This window comes from Chiloscyllium plagiosum, unplaced genomic scaffold, assembly GCF_037043375.1.
Source record: "Chiloscyllium plagiosum isolate Xiang-an unplaced genomic scaffold, Cpla_swu_hap1 HiC_scaffold_38, whole genome shotgun sequence".
NCBI lineage: Eukaryota > Metazoa > Chordata > Chondrichthyes > Orectolobiformes > Hemiscylliidae > Chiloscyllium > Chiloscyllium plagiosum.
This window is the reverse complement of record NW_028270176.1, coordinates 85,291,295-85,299,925: the sequence shown is the minus strand read 5'-3', so window position 1 is coordinate 85,299,925 and position 8,631 is coordinate 85,291,295.

Below are 8,631 nucleotides of genomic sequence, written 5' to 3'. Positions count from 1 at the left end.
TGCCCCGTCTAAGCCACTTGCTCTAAGGGAGTCACAGTCAATATTGGGGATGTTGAAGTCACTCACTCTGACAACTCTGCTTTTATTACACCTTTCCATAACTGGCCCACACATTTGTTCTCAAAGTCTCAGTGGCTGTGACGTTAGGTTAATCAGTCTGTAATTTTCCGTCTTCTGCCTTAATCCCTTGTTAAACGGGATGTCACGTTAGCGATTTTCCAGTCCACTTTGCCCTTTCCTGATTCTAGTCATTCTTGAAAGATCACAACTAACGCTTGCATTACATCTTCAGTGATCTCCCCTACAAGGCTGGGTGTAGTCCATCTGGTCCAGATGATTTATCTGCATTCTGACCATTCAGTTTTCAAACACGTTCTCTTTGGTGGTGACCACCATACTCAGTCCATTTTGCACTATCCTGATTCTAGTCATTCCTGAAAGATCACAACTAACGCTTGTACTATATCTTCAGCTATCTCTCTTACAAGGCTGGGGTGTAGTCCATCTAGTCCAGATGATTTATCTGCATTCTGGCCATTCAGTTTTCTAACACGTTCTCTTTAGTGATGACCACCATACTCCGTTCTGCCTCTGTGCTAAATACTCCCTGTGTGAAAACCTTGCTGTGTGAAAACCTTCCTCCTCATGTCACTTTTACTTCCTTTCCTAATGACTTGAAATCTGTGCCGAATCGTTCTCGATCCTATCAGCCGTAGGAGCATTTTCACTCCTGTATTTCCGCTGTCTAAACCGCTCATCACTTAGAAAGCTTCAACCAGGCGATTTATCAGCCTTCGGTTCTCCAAGGAGAACTGTCCCAACTTTCCAATACATCTTTGTTGCTGACATTCCTCATATACCGCACCATTCCCATCAACTTGTTCAGCGCTGCCTCCACTCATTCCATGTCCCTGCTTCCTAAACCTTCACACCCAGAACTGTGTGAACATCCAGATGGTGGATTTATTCAGCGTGGGATTGTATGGGTGAAACAGTTATTTCACTTTCTCCACGTGTGCTGCTGTACCATGTTCACTACAATGACACTCTGGTCCCAAACTCAAACTTATTTCAAAGAGACCAACCTCATGAAGGGCATTTTTTAAAAAAAAAACATCGAACAGCTGACAGGGCGACCTGGCAAAAGTGAAATCAAACGACCAAGGCTCGTTGGCAATTTGAAGTAAGGCTCTCTCACATGCCAGTTCAACACAAGCTCGGGGAATGTCATGCCCCGAGACAAACGAGCCAATGACACTCTTACATTTCCAACACCAAACCAGCTGAGAGCCGCTTAGAGCCAACTACATCCCACCTTGCTTCAGGAATTCTAAGTAGCAAAGCATTTCAATAACATCTCCTTCTCATTATGTCTCCCTGCACGAGGGATAGTACTGTTTATCCCTTCCCCTTGAAGTGAGCTGTATCCATTGGTGAAGTATTCAGCCATTTACCTCCACTTGCAGGCGGTGCTGTACTGGAATCAGTTAGGAATTACAATCGGATTGGTCCACATAAACACCAAAAACAATAATGATAATTCTGACCAATGAGAATCTAATCATATCCCAGTGACATTCAATGCTTATTGTAACTGGATTCCCTCGTGTAATCGTCCAGGGAACAAGTATTTGTGAGAAACGGAAATTGACCAGCTATATAAATACTTTGGCAACAAAAACAAATCCATGGGTAGGCATTTTATGTGGTTTTAAACTCAGCTCTTAAATCCGTGAAGCCTGCATGGTGATGCAAGGCGCAAATCAGATATGTAACAGATCTTTCTCTCACCATTTGCCTGGATGGGTGAAGCTTAAATAACATTTAAGGAACTGGACACCCTTCACGATAATGCAGTCACGTAACTGCACCCTAAACAGTAACTGCAATCGTTACTCCCTTCACCGCTAAGGCGCAATTGCAGCAGAGTGCATCACTTACACAACGCACTGGTGTCACTGAGGCAGGCTTTGTTGACAGAAGCTTCAAAGATCAACAGCTGTACCGACGACAAAGACAAGGTGGGAAGATGCATGGAAACGCCATCATTTACAAGTTACCCTCCAAGGCATATTCCACCATGACTTGGAGAGAGGTATCAGTGATAAACGCATTGATTTGTGAAGCGGACTTGATTGGCATAGTGGTCTACTTCAGCTCTCCATCTTTTATCTTACAATTTTTTAAAAAAGTTGATTACTGTAGTGACCAGACTTGTGCTCAGCCCTTTAGATTTTCCCTCAACTGGCGGTTCTGGTATCATCCCCAGGCAATGGTCAGCAACAGAACATATCCAAAAGCCCTCTCAACTAACTGACATTGCTGTCCAACAATCTTCAGTGATCTGTGAATGTCCACTCCAACATCGCTTTGTGCTTCGAAACCACTCAGAATCCTCACTGATATTGTTTCCTCTTCCCAAATTCATTACCACTCATTACTCTGCATTCAATGCCATTCTTTATTTTCGCTTTCCACCTGTCTGATACATCTGTCCAGTCCCTGGCAATCTTCGTCATTGTCAACTACTCGACCAATTGTTGCATCGCATTGCAACTTCTAAATTATGACTCCGGCAAATAATTGTAAATTTTGATAAACATCAGAAAATGGTGGAACTCAACTGGAAACAGATGTCCAAGCATTTTTCATTGCTGGTTGGGATTAACAGCTGCAGTCACATCAGAATCGAACCCCTCCTGTTATTTATAAACTTGCAGGTGACTCTGCAGTTTGGTTTCCTGAGTGATTTCTTCTCACATATGGGAGTGGTGGACGGCCTGTCCGCAGTGTGACTGAGCTAGTGAGTTTACACCTCAGCGGGTAATTGCATCCTTTCCTTCAGTCCCCCCATTGCCTTGACTTCCGGGCGGCGTGGGTATCTTTGCGTCTTCAGGTTTATGCTGCTCATTTAAGTCAGTGGAGCATGTGGAGAGGCTGGCTGTTTAAAGGAACACTGACCTTCTCTGCTGTTGTCATTTAAAGGGATGGAGACATTGCGTCTGTGAGAGACTGATGTTAACCTGGAGAGCAGGTAAATCAGATCCTGAGCAGACACTAATAATATAGATAGTTAGACACGGTTCTCAGTTCCTCCTGCAATCGTACTGCAATAATGACAGAGATAAACATGTTTTACAGCGAAAGGATTCACAGATGGGAAATTCAGACTTTAAATCGATCTGGGTGTCACCCAATTCACCCAATATGGAAGGGGAAAATAGTAATCCCAGCCCAGAGAAACCATTCCCATGTTGTGCCAGTTGTCGACGATTTAAGCAGTCATGTGATATGGGAAGACACCAATATGACAGTACCAGGGTGAGGCTGTGTAAATGTGGGTACAGTGGGAAGGAATTTACTTTCCCCTCCCATCGGGACACTCACCGACAGTCACACTGGGGAGAGGTCTGTCACCTGCCCCACGTAGAGGAAAGGATTTATTCGGTCTTACAATCTGCTGATGCACGGGAGAGGGCACAGAGGATGGAGACCCTTCACCTGCTCCATATGTGAGAAAGGGTTCATTCAAATCTCCCAACAGTGGAGACATCAGTGAATTCCCACTGGGGAGAGGCCATTCACCTGCTCCGTGTGTGGGAAAGGATTCACTCAGTCCTCTGACCTGCTGAGGCACCAGTGAGCCCACTCTGGGGAAAGGCCATTCACTTGTTCCCAGTGTAGGGTGAAATTCACTCAAATGCCCCACCCGCTGAGAGCCCAGTGACTCCACACAGGGATGAGGCCATTCAGATGGTCAGTATGTGAGAAGGGATTCATTGATTCATCCCGCCTGGTGAGACCCCAGCGGGTTCACACTTGGTAGGTGCTATTTACTCTCCATGTGACAAGGGATTTACTGAGACTTCACTACGACTGAAGGGAAGTGGTCATCCACCTGCCCCGTGTGGGGTAGAGTTCAGACATCACTGCAGGACTCTGATTTTGCAGTTATTGTTCATCAGAGTCAGGACTGGACCTTGTACAAGATGAAAATGTTGGAGTATTGATGTTTGGATTGTTAATGACATTAACTGGGCTGGTGTTGACTAAATTTATAATCACTATATTCTGAACCTCAGGATGTCTCTCTGAGCAATAGGTCTCCACAAACAGCAATGTGACAATGAACAGGGATCATCTGTTTTGATTTAAATTGTGATTGTAGCTCTGCCGCTTCACAGCACCAGGTACAAGGTTGGAGTCCAGCCTTGGTAGACTGCCTGCGTAAAGTTTGCACATTCCCCTATGATAGTGTGGGCCCCCTCCAGGTGCTCTGGTTTCCTCCCACAGTCCAATGATATGGTTAGGTGGATCGGTCGTACTAAATTGTACAATGTTCAGGAATGTGCAGACGAGGTGGATCATCCATAAGAAATGCAGTGTCACAGGATGGAGTGCTCTGGGTGGTATGTTCTTCGGATAGTAGGTGGGATTTGATGGACCATTGCTTTCCTTCCACACTTTTGGGATTCTATTCCATGATTGAGGATAAAGGCTCCACAGTGGGGTGTCCTTAGAGAAGGAGCACGTGGTGTGTATCAATGCTCTCGATGCCTTTAGATAGAGGTGGGCACCGTAGGGGATTCAGTGCTTTATCTCCACCGCTGCCCCCTCACTCCCAACTCTACTTTGATTTAGTCCTTTCCTACACTGTCACTTGTATTGGTTTGCTTTGCCTATATAGGTTTTCTTTGCTTACACGGCTGTTTACTGCTGGTGATTATATATTAAGCAAAGGCAAAACGGCGGAATGATGATTTTGATGGTGGGACAGTTGCCCAGCTGTGTGTGATAACACTTATGGGTAGGAGAAATGGGGAAAATTTTAACACTTCACAGCTCACAGAAGGAGAACTGAAAAGCAGTTAAATCAAAACAAAGGTTCAGATAGGGAAGGAATATTTCCCTGGAGTTTGAGTAACTGGAAAGTGATGGGGTCCAGGAGTAGACAGGATTTTGTTTTACAGGGCGTTTGAAATTTTTAAAACTGTTATATTCAGATAGTTTCGTTTATTTTCTTTAATTTTATTTATTGTGGAATAAACATCTACAATATTTTAAAACCAAATTCACAAACCTTCTGTTAAAGACAAAAGTTAAATAAAATCCACTAAACCATCCACTGAAATCTCAAAGTCATATGCAGATCGTTATTATGTTAATAAGCATTCGCAACAGCTTACTACCATCTTCTAAAGCGTATTTAGACATGGGGAATAAACGGTCTGAGCCAGTGATGCCCATATCCTGGAAATTGTTTCTATCTCGAGTTCCTGAAACCCAGTTGATGTTATTGGAGGATGATGAGGGATGCTGACTGCATCCTCCAGGGGGCAGAACCATCACATTACCCCTGCCTACACCCACACAGTAACACAGCAACATCACTGGAACAAAGGCAGTGAAGCCAAAGGAACTCGAGATAGAAACCATTTCCAGGATATGGGCATCACTGCCTCAGACCGTTTATTCCCCATCTCTAAATACGCTTTAGAAGATGGTAGTAAGCTGCTGTCTTGAACCATTCGCAGTCCATTTGGCGCAGATAGACCGACAATGCTGTGAGGGAGAGTGTTGCAGGATTTTGGCCCAGTGATTCTCTATCTTTGGTTCTGCGAATGCTTATTAACATAATAACGATCTGCATATGACTTTGAGATTTCAGTCTGCAAATATTCACCACCTTTCACCCTGGATAAAGGATTAAATACAGATTAGAAATTCAGAACAGACAATTCTCGTTTCTCTGGAATATCTTTTTCCCATTTCTCCAAAGCTGTAACCCTCCAGCCCACATACTGTCTTCCACCATTCTGCCTCTGCTGTCCCTAATGTATCCCCTCCCCATTCTCATGGAGTTACTGGTAAACAGATCCATGCCACCACTCCCTGTCCCTGGTCAGACTCTGCATCCTTTCTGGGTTCACTTCCTTTCGCTTCAGTTGCTGCAAGTCAATAATGTAACAGCAGAATGAAACAAAAGGAAACGGACGGGGAGGTGGCAGATCCTGGACAGAAGAGGAACCTTCAGTCTGGAAGAATGGGTCACATCCTTCTTTGTTTCCCATTGGCCGATTCCCAGTGTTATGACAAGTTGGGGACGGAACTTCGTCCCATGTGGGTGCAGTGACACTTTGACCACCAACCGATTAATACTACAAGCAGATACGTTCCTCCTCCAGCCAATCACAGTGTGAAATGTTTTCCGCTGGTTACCCAAAGAACATACTCGAAAACCCGCCCACATTCTGTACATGTGCAGTGCCGGGTTTCCCCACACACGTGTGGTCCCTTCCTCAGGGAGTTGTAGTCCCCATGAAGCACTGGAGCCCTGTCTCTGGAAAGTGAATGGGAAGTGTGGGCTGGAGGATGTTGTGTATAGGATACCCATTCAGACACACAGGACATGTGGGTTGTTACTGGGTTTTACTGAGACTCCTGGTTAGACAACCCAATATCTGATATAAGGAGCAAAGATTCATCCAATTTTGGTGTGGAGATGTTAATAAGGGGTAGCAGCTTTTAAGCAGAGGTGGCTCAGAGGTGGCTGGCACAGCTGCCTCACAGCGGCAGGGACCTGGGTTTAATTCCAGCCTTAGGTGACTGTGTAGAGTTTACACGTTCTCCCCATGTGTACGTGGGTTTCTTCTGGGTGATCCAGTTTCCTACCACAGTATAAACATGTGCAGGTTAAGTGGATTGCCCATGCTAAATTGCCCACAATGTCCATACATTTGCAGGTTCGGCCATTAGCCATGGAAAACGCAGGGTTACTGGAATGGGTGGGTGTGAATGGGATTCTCATCAAAGGGTTGGTGTGGAATCGATGGATGAATACCCTGTTTCTGCACTATAGGGACCCTATTCTGTTTTCATGAGGAAGAATGTACCTATCTCGATATGATTTGAATTTATGGAATACCCAATTTAAAATGCAGTGCATGCCAGGACAATGAAAAAAAATTAATGAAGAAATACAGATGCTTAATTTGCAATGCGTTGAAGGGTGAGAGAGAGCTGGCGGGAAAATCCAGCTGAGACCAAGGTGAGCTCCATTATCACCGTATTAAATAGTGGAGCTGGTTCGAAGGGTTGCAATGCCTCTCCTGTGCCCAGTGCTTATCTTCTGACGGTAATAACTGGAAAGCTGAATTGAAAACTCACCACCTTCACCAAAAGAGATTTTCAGAAAATGCTCCAAACTTAGATGCTGAGAAAGCGTGCAGGAGACAATGATTTAGCAATTTTAAACTCAGGGGAGGCAGTGATTTATGGTCTGAGACTGTGCAGTACATTCACACCGTCCAGAATACTCTGTTGTGATTATCTATCCTATACTTTATTACAAAGCCAAGGTCTCTGATTATGGAAACCAAAACACTCAGGAAACATCGCCTTATCTCGTAATCTGATAAAAGATTTGTGACAAGTCTGTTTTAATTTAGAACAAGATGGAAGGCGGGAAGATTAAATCCAATCCCAAGACCCTGTGCTTAAACAAAGGAGACTACAATAGAATGAGGTAGGAATTGACTAATGCAGACTGGAAGCAAAGGCTTTACGGTGGGGCAGTTGACAGACAGTGGAGAAATATCAAAGCATTTATTTCAAACTGCTCAGCAATGATATATGCAAGTGAAAAGGGAGGACTGTAGGAAAAGTAGTAATCTGCCATGGGTGGCTAAGGAAATAAGGGAGTCTATCAACTCGACATAGAAGGCATACAAATTGGCAAAGACCAGCGAGAAAATAGGAATTAAGAAAAAATTTTAAAGATCAACAGAAAGCTTTATGGGATTGGGGATTGACAGTGATGAATAGCTATCCACAGGGTCAGACTAGCAGTTTACACTGCTCGAGGGAAACCTATTGTAGGGGGAATATATGACCTCTGTAATTGTTGAAGTACTTAACTGAATAAGTCTGTCACCGTAGAGATAATCCTGCTAAGTTAAAAATCACGCCGTGCTCTGAAAGCTAGTGCTACCAAATAAACCTTGTGTTGTGTGATTTATAACTTTGTCCACCCCACTCCACCACTGGCTCCTCCACATCAGAATCCTGACAGACAACCCCACTGAAACTGAAGCGCCTGTCAGGTACTTGAGTGAGCCAGAGTGGTGTTGGGGAGGGGTGTGTTGTTTAAACACAAAGTGCTGAATTGAACTAGACTTTTTAAACTGCCGTTACCATGTAGATAATCCTGATAAACAGCTTCCAATCAAAGCCACAAACCACACTAACATGGACATGGCTTTGTCTCAGTAATTTTCCCATTTACACTGACATTTGAAATATTCGCCCACGGACAGAATACACACCTTTCCATCCAGATGAAAAGGCCAATGATTTTCAGATCTTCACGGATCAAGTAACTATCAGATCTGAACATGAAGTTCAATTTGAATTTCTCATCCGCAAATCCACCCTTTCAGTATCCTACAACAGGGAAAACAACTCAACACGTTAATACAGGATGGAATTTCATAAGATAATGTTAGTATTAAATTGTAGTTTTCTTGCTCCCTCAAAGATTTAAATCTCAGTCTCACAATTTTTCTCTTCTGTTAACTGAAGACCAAACTAATCTCCTCACTTCTTTCCTCCACACAGAGTTCTCACACTCTC